Consider the following 15345-nt stretch of genomic DNA (forward strand, 5'->3'; position numbering starts at 1 on the left):
GACCAATAAAAGTGAGTCATGGACACTGCAGCTCATGCCCTGTTTGTCATCTTTAGAACCGAGACTTCCAAAATGGGAAGACCTGACAACCATGACCCATTTACAGGAAAAATCTTCAGAAACTCGGACATGGAGTTATCTAGACGCTTAAGCAATCCGACTCAGGCATGTCAAAAATGCTAATTATCCCTCCGTGGCCCGTGGTGGGAAGATGATCCCTTCCATAAGAAGAGAGGACGCCGTGCAGTCCGTCACGTGTTACAGCCTTTCTGTGGAACAGCTGAGCCGGTACTCAGAGGTCGCCACCACCTTTGTCTCTGTGCCCAGCCCTTTTTTTTTCATGTTCTGAGATCAGTCTTAGTTGGTGTGATTTGGCTATAAGGACTTGATCACCTTCTTTTTCCTTTTGTTTTTTAAAGAACCGAGGGCAGAACTTGAAGACTACATACGCGTCTTCCCTTGACCCTTCTGTAAATTGCCAAAGGCAACAATATAAGCCCCGAGTTTAAATGTGGGAGGGGAGAGGAAGCCGCTCAACATTTACAGTTCACTCAAGTTGCCAGTGAAAGTTTTTCTCTTTTTGAGAAGAGATGTGGTCTGCAAGGTTTTACCCTATCCAAACATGCAGACATCCGTCGTTCCCCCCGTCCTGCCTGGCATCAAGATGCTGAGTTACTGGCCAGGCACTGGGAGTTTCCCTGATTTTGATGTGAAAGCAACACTAAAGAAAATTCTTCCTCCTGTGGAAGATGTGTAATCACCTGACCCCTCGCAGTAATAACACCAGCACCAGAAGGGCCTAAGCGGGGCACTGACAGGGAGTCGGGATGGCAAACCCACCACCTTTCATCCTCAGACACTGCAGTCTCCCTCCTTATAAAGTCTTCCTTCAGGCTGACCTCTTGTCAGGGGCCGGACCCAGGACTTCACTGTTCTCACTGAGAGCTTTCTGGAATATGCCTATTGCAGAGTCACGCTGACTGCCGGAGGCTGCCCTCTCTCTGTGTTACCAATGAGGCGTTCAGAGACAGGCAGGAGGAAGTATCAGGATATATTCCTTAGAGCAAATTAGGTATAGTTTATTATATTTCCTTGGCAAATTATTAGTCATGCCACAAACATTTAAATCAATCTGATTAGAAACATGTATCTCGGACACACGCAGTTTAGTCCTGATTAAGCCAGAGGGTCATGCTTTCAACGTGATCAACCTCCCATCTTCTGCTCGGCCTCGATGACAGGACTACAGAAACATTATAATAGAATGGGTCAAAATATTATATATTATAAATATGTCATATACTCTAATTTCTTGATGGCCTCCCGAGGAAACCAAGTCTATTCCAAAGAACAGTTAAAGAAAAGCATCCCAAAGTGAAACCTTTTAAGTTGTGTAAGAGACATTCAAGTTATTACGTTGGGGTTTAGTCCTGGTTTTGTCCTCGGGTAAGAGAAAAGTCACAGACTTCCAACAGCCCGGAAGCCTCATGCGTGTACACACGCACATGCTTACACATGTGTGTGGACAGTGATGGTCTGCAGGTGTTTCTGCTGGCACCTTTATATAAAAATTGCTTGCAGCACTTCATTTTTGCAGTTCACCCCCTCCACCTCAGGAACACACCCTTCCCTGGTCCCCTGAAGCACACACATTTTGCTGGGTACCCTGCCGTCCCCTGTCCTGTGCATTTTACTAGGCTGGGTTTGATGACACAATTGCTTACCCCAGGGAAACAAGAAGGGATACAAATTCCTTTTCCTCAGGCCTTTTAGAGCTAAGACCTTATTCCTTATAAAACCAAGGCCATAAAGAAAGGGAATTTTTTTTCTTTATGTCTTAATTTCTGGCTTTTATTCCCCTCATTGCTATAGGATGGGCATATTAGAATTCTCCTGAGGGGTTAATCACTGTTTAATTATCTGTCTCATTACGTGCATATCGGTCGTTTACTGTTTGCCATGTTCAGCAGCATACAATTCTGTATGTCCACAAATTCCAACATGTTTCTTGAGTTTTGAGACCACAAAAGCAGAAGGTTCCAAGGTTATCCCTCTGGACTAAACACAACATGAGTCGTTATGGATGAGAAAGCTTAGATGGACCCCAGAGGGACATTCAGACGCATTCTCATATAAAGTGCACCGGACTACTATAAATAAATAAATACACACATACATAAATAAATAAAATATGGCTACTTTAGAGTCGTAAAACAAGTATTATATGTAACTCCACCTAGAAGTGTAGTAAGATGGGAATAGAAAAATTTAGCAAAAATAGCTTAAACAAGAGATTCTGTTTACAGGGCAGGCCAATGAGAGACAACACTGATGTCGTACCGAAGCTTACACTGAATTTTATATGTTAACTAATCACAGCTTTAAATAAACTAGGGCATACAGTTGCCAGATAAGATATAACGTGTCTAGCCAAATGTACATTTCAGGTAAACAGTTTCGTAGTCCAAGCATGTCTCACATATAGCAAAGACCTATTTCATAGGCCATAATATTTTTTGTTTATTTAAATTGGAATTTAACTGTGAATTTGTATTTTTATTTGCTAAATCTGACAACCCCAAGCAGGAAAGAACTTGCAGGTAACTTAGCAAACATTTAAAAAGTAGCATCTACTGGGTGTTAGATCCATTCATTTCAGTGGGGCAAAGCATGAGGGGTTTACTGTTTCCTTCATTGTCTGGAACCTTGCCTTAGGAAATGCTCAGAACTCTGCATTTTCATAGATTCCCTGGGATGGGTTCGATGTCTGCTCATCGGGAATTGGACTGAGGTTGGGACTGCAGAGAAGCAGACTCCCATGGTCGATGTGGGATGCTACCCAGGACCACGTCTGCCTTGTGCTCCTGTTGGCCACAATGCTTCCTCCGAAGCCGAAGTCTTAGGGTGGCTTTTCTCAGGACAGACATCTGACACTCGATACTTCAAATCAGAGGAGTATACTGAGAAAGAAATCAGGGAGACAATTCCTTTCACTACAGCCTCAAGAATTATGTAACCAAAGACTCGTATAAAGATGAAGAAGACACTGAAGCAAGAAATCCAAGACGACACAAGGAGGTGGGAAAACCTCCATCCTCACAGATTGGCAGGAAGGAGGTGGGAATACCTCCATGCTCATGGATCGGCAGGATTAATATTGTGAAAGTGGTCATCCTATAGAAAGAACAAACAGACTCATAGCAATCCTCATCAAAATTCCAATGCAATTTTAAACACAAAAGGAAAAAAAGAAACATTTTAAATTTCATACGGAGGGCTGGAGAGATGGCTCATCGGTTAAGAGCGCTGACTGCTCATCCAGAGGTCCTGAGTTCAATTCCCAGCAACCACACGGTGGTTCACAACTATGTACAATGGGATCTGATGCCCTCTTCTGGAGTGTCTGACAGCTACAGTGTACTCAGATAAATAAAATAAAATGTCTTTTAAAAATTTTCATTTGGAAACACAAAAGGCACAGGGTACCCAAACGATCTTGACCAATAAAAGAATAGTTATTCTTGAAACCCTCCTGGATTTCAAGTTATGCTATAGATCTATAGTAACAAAACCTCATGGTACTGGCATAAAAACAGCCATATTAATCAATGGAAGAGAATTAAAGAACCCATATATAGGTCTACACATTTATAGCCCCTGATTTTTGACAAAGAGGCCAACAATGCACATTGGGGAAAAACAACAACAACAACAGCAGCAACCCAGCATCTTCAACAAATGGCGCTGGCCAAACTAGATGGCAACATGAAAAAGAAGAAAAGTTAATCCTCATCTTTCATACTGCGGGAAACTCAACTCTAAATCAGTCAGGTTCCTGCTATTCTGAGTCTGATCAGGGAGAAAGTAGGGACTACCTGAACCCATCGATGCAGGGAAGGACCTTCTGATCAGGATCCCAGCAGCTCAGACACCAAGGCCAACAACTGGCAAATGGAACCATATAAACTAAGAAGCTTTTGTAAAGCAGAGGGCTCTGCCTTCCAGGTGAAGAGGCAGGCTACACCCAGCACGGTTGGTATCGAGACTGCACGGGGAACTGATACATTAAACGGCAAGAAGACAAACAACCTAGTCATAAACTGGGGCATGACATTAAATAGAGAATTCTCGAGAGAAGAAGTACAAATGGCGGAAAAGTACATACAAATGCTTGACATCCGTTAGGGAAATGTAAATTACTATTGCTTTGAGATTTCATCTTACTCCGTTCAGAATGGCTGTGATCTAAGGTAAATGCTGTGTGCTGGTGTGTGTGTGTGTAGGGAATGGGGAGTACTTACTCAGTACTATCGAGAGTGCAAATTGGTGCAGGATAGAAATCAGTATGAAAACGTCTGACAAAGTACAGATAGGCATATCATAGGATGCGTAGAGACACCTGTGTGTTCATGACACAGACGCTCCGTTCACAATAGCCATGAAGTAGAAACAGCCTAGATGCCTACCAGCCGATGAACTGATAATGAAAAATACGGTACCTTTACAGAATCGAATGCTATCAGGGTTAAGAAAAACAAAGTTACAAAATATCCAAGTAGACGGAGGAAGCTGAAACAATCATTCTGAGTGACATAACCCAGGCTCAGAAGGACAAAATTTTTCTGATTTTTATCCTTTGTGGATGCTGTCTGAATCTTAGATATGTGTGTTCCATTTGGAATCGCCATAGATGTCCAGGAATTAGAGGCTATGGGAGGTGGGTCTCAAGGGAGGGGATATATATATATATATATATATATATATATATATATATATATATATACATATATACATATATATATATATATAGTGGTATAAAGGTTGAAGGGGCCAAATGGGGTGGGAAAGGAAAGGCAGGGTACAGAAGGCTGGAGGAATTAGTAAACACTGAAAACATCTCAAAGAAGCAATACAGAGACCTATTACTGGAGCTGCTTTTTAACATGCATGCATGCATGCATGCACACACTCACACACACATGCATACATGCATGCACACACACAGGCATGTGCACACACAGAGTTTAACTAAAGTCACCCTGCAATGAGTCAACATTGTCCCTAGTGCCATTCCTGACACTGGCCTTTAATCTTTTGGAGAGTTGTTGGCAAGTGAGATCCCATTGACTCCCAACATGACAGCCTATTGCAAACACTGGCTACCCTCCAGAACTTGATGGCAAAACTGTACCGTGAAGACACCATGCACTTGACTCATAAAACATGGAGAAATCCAACTGGTACTGATCCGGAGGCTTCTCCCTATTGGGTAGCTTTTGCAGTGCTAGAAGGTAATTGCCAGTTTTAGCCAGCGGTGAACTGTGTGAGCTACAACCATGATGGCTTGTGTTTCTGTGATAATTTACAGCTGCTTTCACAGATGATGAACTGTCTTAAGATCACCCAGTTGAATAAAGGACCAGAACACAGTGAACATCCACATTGACTCACGACCGTGTCAATGTGGAACAATGCCAGAAGAGCTTTTTGAGATTTCCCGAAAGTTCTCCAAATAGAACTGAATCTTGAAATGCACTCTGCTTCTCAGCTGATATACTGATGCCCACTAGAAATGGGAGGTGATTTATTTAGCAGGAAAACTGCCTAGACAGATGATTCAAGGTTTAAAGGTTTTTACTGCAGCTTCATGTATCCTTAGGAGGATTCTGCAGTTACCAGGAAAGATTGAAATGCTGGGGGAATACTTTTCTTTTTGTCTTTTTAATTGGCTAGTTTATGTATTTATATTTCAAATGTTATTCCCTTTCCCGGTTCCCCTCCCCCTTCTTCCATGAGGATGCGTCCCTTCTCACCCACCCACTCTCACCTCACTGTCCTGGCATTCCTCTACACTGGGGAAAGGAGCCTTCACAGTGCCGAGGGCTTCTCCTGCTGATGCCAGATAATGCCATCCTCTGGTTCATATACTCCTGGAGTCATGGGTTCCCCCTTGTGTACTCTTTGGTTGGTAGTTTAGTCCCTGGGACTCTGGGTGTTCTGGTCGGTTGATATTGTTGTTCTTCCTATGGGGTTGCAAACCCTTTCGGCTCCTTTATTCCTTTCTCAAACTCTTCCATTGGGGGTCCCTGTGCTCAGCCTGATGGTTGGCTGCAAGCATCCTCATCTGTATCAGTAAGGCTCTAGCAGAGTCTCTCAGGAGACATCCATATCAGGCTCCTGTCAGCAAGCACTTCTTGGCATCAGCAATAGTGACTGGGTTTGGTGGTTGAACATGGGATGGATTCCCAAGTGGGGCAGTCTCTGGATGGCCTTTCCTTCAGTCTCTGCTCCACTCTTTGTCCCTGTATTTCCTCCCCTGAGTATTTTGTTCCCCCTTCTAAGATGGACTGAAACATCCACATTTTGGTCTTTGTTCTTCTTAAGCTTCATGTGGTCTGTGAGTGGTATCTTGGGTATTCCAAGCTCTTTGCCTAATATCCACTTATCAGTGAGTGCAAACCATGGGTGTTCTTTTGTGACTGTGTTGCCTAACTCAGGATGGTATTTTCTAGTTCAATCCATTTGCCTAAGAATTTCATGAAGTCATTGTTTTTTTTTTTAATAGCTAAGTAGTATTCCATTGTGTATATGTACCACATTTTCTGTATTCATTCCTTTTTTGAAGGACATCTGGGTTCTTTCCAGCTTCTGACTATTATAAATAAGGCTGTGATGAACAGAGTGGAGCATGTGACTTTGTTGTATGTTGGAGCATCATGTTTGGGTATATGCCCAGGGGTGGTATAGGTGGGTCCTCAGGTAGTGCAATGTCCAATTTTCTAAGGAACTGCCAGACTGATTTCCAGAATGGTTGTACCAGTCTGCAATCCCACCTACAATGGAGGAGTGTTCCTCTTTCTCCACATCCTTGCCATCATCTGCTGTCACCTGAGTTTTTGCCATTCTGACTGGTGTGAAGTGGAATCTCAGGGTTGTTTTGATTTGCATTTCCCTGATGACTAAGGATACTGAACATTTCTTTAGGTGCTTTTTGGCCATTTGATATTCCTCAGCTGAGAATGTTTTGTTTAGCTCTGTACCCTATTTTTAATAGGGTTATTGGGCTCTTGGGAGTCTAACTTCTTGAGTTCTTTGTATATATTTGATATTAGCCCCCTATCAGATGTAGGATTGGTACAGATCTTTTCCCAATCTGTTGGTTGCTGTTTTGTCCTAATGACAGTGTCCTTTGGCTTACAGAAGATTGGCAGTTTTATGAGGTCCCATTTGTTAATTCTTGATCTTAGATCATAAGCCATTGGTGTCTGTTCAGGAAAATTTCCCCTGTGCCCATGTGTTCGAGGATCTTCCCCACTTTTTCTTCTATTAGTTTGAGTGTGTCTGGTTTTATGTGGAGGTCCCAGATCCACTTGGACTTGAGCTTTGTACATGGTGATAAGAATGGATCAATTTGCATTCTTCTACACGCTGACCTCCAGTTGAACCAGCACCATTTGTTGAAAATGCTATCTTTCTTCCATTGGATGGTTTTAACTCCTTTGTCAAAGAGTGACCATGAGATGTGTGGGTTCATTTCTGGGTCTTCAATTCTACTCCACTGGTCTATCTGTCTATCTCTGTACCAATACCATACAATTTTTATTACTATTGGTCGGTAATACAGTTAGAGGTTGGGAATGGAGATTCCCCCAGAATTTCTTTTATTGTTGAGAATAGTTTCCATATCCTAGGTTTTTTGCTTTTCCAAATGAGTCTGCAAATTACTCTTTCAAACTCTCTGAATAATTGAGTTGGAATTTTGATGGGGATTGCATTGAATCTGTAGATTGCTTTTGGACCGATCACCATTTTTTCAATATTAGTCCTGCCAATCCATGATCGTGGAAGGTCTTTCTATCTTCTGAGATCTTCTTCAATTTCTTTCTTTGGAGACTTGAAGTTCTTGTCATATATATCTTTCACTTGCTTGGTTAAAGTCACACTGAGGTATTTTATATTATTTGGGACTATTATGAAGGGTGTCGTTTCCCTAATTTCTTGCTCAGCCTGTTTAATTCTTTGAGTAGAGGAAGGCTACTGATTTATTTAATTTTATACCCAGCCACTTTGCTGAAGTTGTTTATCAGCTTTAGTAGTTCTCTGGTGGAACTTTTGGGATCACTTAAATATACTATCATATCATCTGCAAATAGTGATATTTTGACCTCTTCTTTTCCAATCTGTTTCCCTTTGATCTCCTTTTGTTGTCTGATTGCTCTGGCTAGGACTTCGAGTACTATATTGAATAAGTAGGGAGAGAGTGGGCAGCCTTGTCTAGTCCCTGATTTTAGTGGGATTGCTTCAAGTTTCTCTCCATTTAGTTTAATGTTAGCAACTGGTTTGCTGTATATGGCTTTTACTATGTTTAGGTATGGGCCTTGAATTCCTGTCCTTTCCAGGACTTTTATCATGAAGGGGTGTTGAAATCTGTCAAATGGAGGAATACGTTCTCAGTTCTTCCTTATGTATAGGAAAAGGAATATCAGCCACGTTGAAGGAAAGCCCCATTCCTCACAGATTTTCATGCAACTGTGTCATGGAAAGCTGTCTATCTCTTTGCTTTAAAACAAAGACATAGTAATGTGAACACATTTAATAGTACTCAAGTAGACACTTAAAAGCAGTCCTTGACCAGACAGTGCCTCAACTCATGCCTGAAGGCATGAGAATCATATTACACATGGATCAAGTATATTTTAAATTTTGATCTTTTTCTAGGCAGCTGTAAGGTAAGACTGTCTCTTGCTGGGTGTTAGGTAGTGACATTCAGGAGCAATTCCTAGCCAGCTGCATAAGGAAAGAAAATGCAGCCCACGGTTTACGGGGCTCAGGGTTTCTAAGCCCTTACCTCTGCTGTGCTGGTTGTATTAGCTATAACTGGACGAAGGCTTTTTATAAAAACCCATTTACATAAACCCATTCTGGGGTCATCTATATGCCTTAATTAAAATGGCAAGTTTTATGTTACCTATCTTTTGACATAAAAATGTGATTTTTAAAAGATTTATTTATATAATTATTATTTATTTTATGTATATGAGTGCTCTGCCCAAGTATACACCTAGATACCAGAAAAGGGCATCAGAATTTGTCATAGATGGTTATAAGCCACCATGTGGTTTTGGGAATTGAACTCAGGGCCTCTGGAAGAGTAGACAATGCTGTTAACCAGTGACTCTTAAAAGGGAGAAAAGTGAAGAGAAGAGTAAGGGGAGAGTGAGAGTAAGTGAATATCACTTGTATAAGACAGAGAGAGAGAGAGAGAGAGAGAGAGAGAGAAGCAAGAAATGAGTTTTTGCCGTCACCAGGTGAGCTACACCTGGATTCTTCCACATATACATTTTCACTATATCTATTATATATACACTGTGTGTGTGTGTGTGTGTGTATGTGTGTGTGTGTGTATGTGTGTGTGTGTGTGTGTGTGTGTGTGTGTGTCTGTGTCTGTACCTATCCCTCACCTATCCCAGGTCAGCATCATCTCATTTTCCTGTCTCTACCTTCTAAGTGCATGCCAATCAAGCTTGTCTTCTGTGGCCCTAGGGATGACTCTACATGCATGATCCCTGAATACTCTGCCGCGAGCACTCTACCAGCTCCCGCAGTCCCCTGCCACTCTTGTGTCACCATCACAGAGGCCCTGGGTGTGCAGCCTCCCTTGCAGTTCTGAAGCCCTAGAGGCTCTCCAACAGATGAGACTATTTGTAAAAGGTGTGGGGGTGGGGGATGGGGGTGGGGGTGGGGCGGAAGCACCCGAGGCTTTTAGAATTCCCAGTTAGAACTAATTTGGGAGGGAAAAATGCTACTAATAAGGCTAATCCTTACTTTTTCATTTTCTCTCGGCCTGGCAAACAGACCAACCTATAAGCTTTTCATTAAAAAAAAAATTTCCCCCCCTTTGGAGGAAGTTCCCACCACAACCAGTTTAAGTTTTCCTCACCTTTCTCTTGTTTGATGAATTTGTGTGTGTGTGTGTGTGTGTGTGTGTGTTTTATTAAAATTCATTAAATGACTTGAGCTCTGCAGTTCCTGTAGATTATTTGTTTAAGATATTTGAAGTAGGTGAAAGGACAATTTCTCTTCGTGAAACTGACCTAGGCTAAGAAATGACCTTTCCCTTAAGGAATCAGGGATTAAACACTGCTGGCAATAGTCAGTTCAGCCAAGCAATTCATTCAGTGTGCAGGGGAAAAAAAAAACTTACGTTGCTTGCCATTTTGACCTGGAACAGTATACTTTAATATATTTATAATTTATGAAATTATAATCAAATGAATCAAATTTTATGTGGTAAGGTTTTCTTTGAGATAAGTTAAAATGATTTTTGTATATTATGTATAACATTAAAAAAAATAAAAACCATAAAAGCATTTTCAAATGTTGGTGCTCCCCTGGCTTGGATTTTTATAAAGAGAACACTCTAACCGTATCAAGAAATCTCAATGAGCATCACGAAGGAGAAGCCTGAACATTCTTTTGATAAAAAGATGTAGAATAAAATGGTTCTACCTGATCACTCTACACGCATGATAAAATGCATGATAAAAAGATTCAAAATAAACGAGGAAGATGAACAGCCCCCGCCGACAGGGACGGGCAGAAAGGGTCGTGTGAGTGAAGTTCCACGTGTGCCTGAAGGAAAAGTGATCAATTACAGAGCACTTTCTTTAGGAACTAAACCTGGGTCTCCTGGAAGAGCAGCAAGTGCCCTTAATGGCTGAGCCGCCTCTCCAGACCCAAGACAGGCTTTCAAGAAAATGAAGACTATGGAAAAAGCTAAGCTCTGAGAGTTTTATGCACTGATGATAAAGGATTAAACAGGAATTATGAAACAGGAAAGAAGGAAATAGGGCAGGGAGAAAAGGGTAGGAGAGGGAAACTGGGAGGGAGAAAAAAAACGTCAAAGGTTTTTTTAAAAAAATCATATTTAAGCCTACTGGACAGACAAAATCCCAGACAGAGAAGGAAAGTGTGTACAAAGTCCCACCCCTAGCCAAGGAGCTGTTGGAAACTGTTATCTGCTGGGAAAGGTTGGTTTTCTCTAAGAGAGTAGCTCCTGATAAGCCAGCGACAGAAGACCATAATCGACCCAAGAACATTTGGGCAGCACAAACTGGCCTTGTAGAGGGAAGAGAGGACACAACATTGGGTGGGAAGGGGAATGATCAAAACCTGTTGATCACTCTCAAGGAACTAATAAAAATAAATTAAAAAAGAAAACGACCCAGGCTTTGCATTAAGGGTTTTTTCCCCATATATTTTTTTCTTTTTTGAGAAACCTAATTAAAAGTGTCTGTAAGTATTTTAAGTCTTGACTATATGCTGGAAAATTTTACTCAACACTAAGTAAATATTTATAGAGTTGCGGGCATCTGACAAACACTATAAATTCAACAGAGCCAAAAAGGAACCTTAGAGTTTTTCTACCAAATCTCTTTAGTCTTCTTTGGGACTTTTTGCTTGCCATGCTTGTCTTTTAAGACAGGCAACAGAAAGACAGTTTACCATTTTCCCCTGCTTGTTCCCCTACCACCAAGCACTATGCAGTCCATCCCCAAATGCTATTTCAAGCCTTCTCTCTAGCTCCCTGGACATCATGATAATACACAGTGTCTAACTTGCTTCAACTTAGGCAATGATGAACATGACAAGTTCTTGCAGAAAATGATGTGTTAAAATCCTTTAATGAATTTGCTTATAGTTTTGATAAAACAAAACCTGTGGGTCCTGAATAAATCGGCCAGATCTACTCTCCAGTCACCCCATGGTCTCCCTTTTGATCCTGGAATCAGTGGAGTAAGGCAGGCTTTTCAATCCACAGAGCCTTTGCATAACTCCTTCCTGTACCTGCCCTTTGCCAGTCTTTACTCAGCTACTTCCGACTCATTTGCGCGGCAACCTACACATTGTCTTTTAAGGAAAATATTCCTGACCTCTGATTTTTAATCAAGTTTTCTTATTATATGTTTCCATTTCATTCCACGTTTGTTCTTGAGGTGGTTCTCATTACTGTGTCTGTTTTTACTTTGTACGTATATATGGACAATGTCTTTAATGTTGGCCTCCCTTAACAGAGCACAAGAGAGCTCATTGTATTCCTAATGGTACAGTAAAAACAGATGCTAGGGCTGTAAGGGATGATACAGTTAAAAATGGTGGGGCCTGGAACATAGCGAAAGGCTTGCAGCTGAGTATGAGGTAGTCAGGTTGACTAGAAGAGAGAAAGGAGAGAACTCCAGGAGGACATGTGGTGGGAAGCCCCAGCCCCAAACACCTTCAAGACACTGTTATCCTTTCACATCTTTTACTAAAAATATTTATTTATGTACACGTGCCTGTATGTGCTTATGCATACCATCTGCATGCAGGCGCCTACCAAGACCAGCAAGAGGGGGTTGGTTTCCCCGGAACAGCCGTCACAGGGAGCAGTCTGACGGGACTGTTGAGGACAGAAGCTGGGTCCTCTGCTACAGCAGAAAATGGTGTGGGACTGCCTGGCGATCTCCAGCTCCTCGGTCACTTTCGCATAATTTACAAAAGGCAGCTTCAAAACTTCCTACATCTATTCTAAGAAGGAGACTATCCCAGACAACCCTGTGGAGGTTTGGTCTGTTGCTATGTATTGTGATGCTAAATTCTGTATCCCAAGGTTTCCGCAATAGGTGTGAGTTGTTCTGCACACCAGCTTTTGTTATGCAAAGCCTGCTCCTTACTTTAAAACGATTGGTTGGATAAAAATGGCTACAGCCAATGACTAGAGAGGTGGGCGGGTTCTCAGGTACCAGGTTTGGGGGTGGGGGTCTCAGGTAGAGAAGAAAAGGCAAAAGGACAGCAGAGGAGGAGCCACCACGAGGGAGGGGAGATGGACCCTGAGCACCTGGCCAGGAGTGAACATCTGGGATTCACTGCAGGGGAGGCAGCCAGGCCAGCAGTTGAAAAGTAGATTAGGGATGACACCCCCCCCCCCCCGCATCCCAGTAATTATCAAAGCCAAATAAAATAACCATAGTCTGAGTCTCATTCATTTGTAAGCTAGGCAGGGAGACATTTAAATAGGTTTGACTACACAACCCTGTAGATAGACGCTGAATATGAGGCAGCCAGAAAACGATTCCAAGTTCATCATGGCGGCTGGGATAAGAGTCAGCTTTCCACAGCAGGCAAGACAAGGATCCACGTAAAGCTGGTCCTGGAACCTTGAAACGGAGAGCACACTTTCGCTAAAGCTGCCAGGTTTGGAGACAGGTAACACCTGTGAGGTTGGCAACTGGCAGTGCCAGTCAATGCTTGAGGCTGCCAGCAGACACGCAAAGGTCAGCAGCTAGTGGAGCACATGGGGGTGCCGAGGGAGAGTTGACGCATGTCACCCCTCAGCTGCATGAACCCCTCACCAGCAGCTTGTAATTATCTTCCTAGTTGGGCCAAGGGGACATGCCAAGAACGTACACAACCCCATTGACTTGGCCTAAAACGTGCCCAGAGAATTAATCAGTATCAATAGAAATTGCCTCGGTGTGTCTATCCAGTCCTACGAAAAGCATCTAGACAAGCCACTAACTGGCGACCTCCGTCTAAAGACACCTCTCATTTTGCCCTGGAGTCTTAGTCTTTCCCACAATCCTCTCTTAGACTTCTCCCACTATATGGGAACTCGGCTAGTTTTCTTTATGTAATACATTTTTCTTTTCTTTCCAGTAAAGCTCCTTTGTAGACTCGCCCTTTGTTTCCCAAGAAATTCATTCTCTGAGTTCAGGGGACAACACCTGGAGCCACTGCACTGGCTCAGTGGAAGCTTTGGTGGCTGTGACAGTTAGCACCCTGGCCCCTGAGTTAAACCCACCTGATGGGAGGTCTCCTCATCCTCAGAGACCCCCTTTCTGTTTCCTGATTACTTAGACAATAAACATATTTGAGTGAGAAACTAGATGTTGAAAAGGTAAGGGACACAGGAGACAGAGCCCCAAATCGTAAGAGGAACGACAGCCATGGTGGTTTTCGGGGAGGGTTTGGTACGGTTTGAAGCCCTGCTGTAGCTGACTCTATCTTTTGGCACTTAGCAGTGGCTCTGGGAGAAGAAACCTAATGGGTCTGGTTACCCTTCGAGTGCCACAGTAAAATGGTGGAGCATGGAGAATAAAGTCCTCAGGGTTTGCAGTACAGTGGGTGAAGTGTTTGAAGATGGCGAGCCAGGGAACAAGGCAGTCACTAGAAGCAGTAGGTGGAAATACTATTAAAACAAGGCTTTGGGTGTTCTGTCAGGCAGGTTGCCAGGGGCTGCAGAGGAAGTAACTTAATTGCTAAGACAGAGGCAGGAGTTAGATTTCTGGGGGTCAGGCGGTACACCTGGAAAAAAGATGGCGGGCGCGGGGGCTGGAGACAGGTCGTTAGCAGTAGCTATAGAGGTCTCATTCTGTTCGGTGGGCAAACACGCTCACACTCGGACACCAAGGAACCTGAGCAGAGGCTGACCATGAGGAGATAGGAGAGGATAAGATCTCGAGTAAGGGGGAAGTAACTCTAACAGAGAGACGAACCCCAGACCATGTTAGTCAAACAAATCAACAGGGGTTGGTGCCCTTTCCCCAGCCACAGGATGTCTGGCTCCTCCACGGGGCAGGCATGCACGGGGCCAGGTAAGAGAATTGACTTACAGAGGCTGCAAGTGGCAGGATCGACGGGAGTCTGTACGGCCGTCGGCTATGAAGCAGCAGCAGGAAAAGTCATTTTTCTCAGGGAGTCCAGCCTAGAGGCTTCTCGCACAGAACATGGTGGAAAACTAGCCTCGGTTTCGGTTACGGCTCCACGCTTCGCTCACTGTGTACCACCGTATTCATGGGAGGGCACTTACTATCAGGGTCAGCCTCTGGGCACTGAGGCAGACCTTGGGTTTGCTTGATGTAATGTAGGCGGTGGCTGAGGGAGTCCCCGACCCTCACAGAGCTGTAGATTTCTTTTATATAACAGAGAGGAGGAGGATGGCGAGGGATAAATGATATCCCTTGTCAATTCAGATTTTTATTGTTCCATTTACTGTTTCTGGAGTATTTTGGAATCTTTATCTACAAGGGAGAAGGCTGCATATTTAGCAACTGTTCGATCACTGCTGTAGTAGGCGAATATTATTTTCTTAGTGTATTTTATACTGCCTTTGAAGTTCTTTCAAGCTTCCATTCGCTATGTTGATTTTTATTGGGTCTGACTTCTTTGTATTCCTTCAGTCATTGTTTTCATCTTTATAAGAACTTGCCATTGAGTCCCTCCTGATTCGGTTGTGATAAGTGACTCATTTTAACTTCACTCCACCGTCCCCAAGGTCTCGGACAGACCACGCCCTCGTTATCTTTA

The 15345-nt window shown here is 43.0% G+C and overlaps 1 protein-coding gene across 27 annotated transcripts in view; it reads right to left on the reverse strand.

Annotated features, from left to right (window-relative positions):
• The window catches only part of Magi2 (membrane associated guanylate kinase, WW and PDZ domain containing 2), a 1483910-nt gene that overhangs the window by 167043 nt on the left and 1301522 nt on the right, over positions 1-15345 (reverse strand). The window contains exon 1 of one of the 27 annotated variants that reach the window (XM_063285377.1): positions 14652-14751. The exons of the other annotated variants lie outside the window; for them this stretch is intronic. The gene's annotated coding sequence lies outside the window, so the exon portion shown is untranslated. Of the gene's footprint in view, positions 1-14651; positions 14752-15345 lie in introns of those variants that run through there. 27 annotated transcript variants of the gene reach the window in all.

The sequence above is a fragment of the Rattus norvegicus genome, chromosome 4, assembly GCF_036323735.1.
Source record: "Rattus norvegicus strain BN/NHsdMcwi chromosome 4, GRCr8, whole genome shotgun sequence".
Taxonomy (NCBI): domain Eukaryota; kingdom Metazoa; phylum Chordata; class Mammalia; order Rodentia; family Muridae; genus Rattus; species Rattus norvegicus.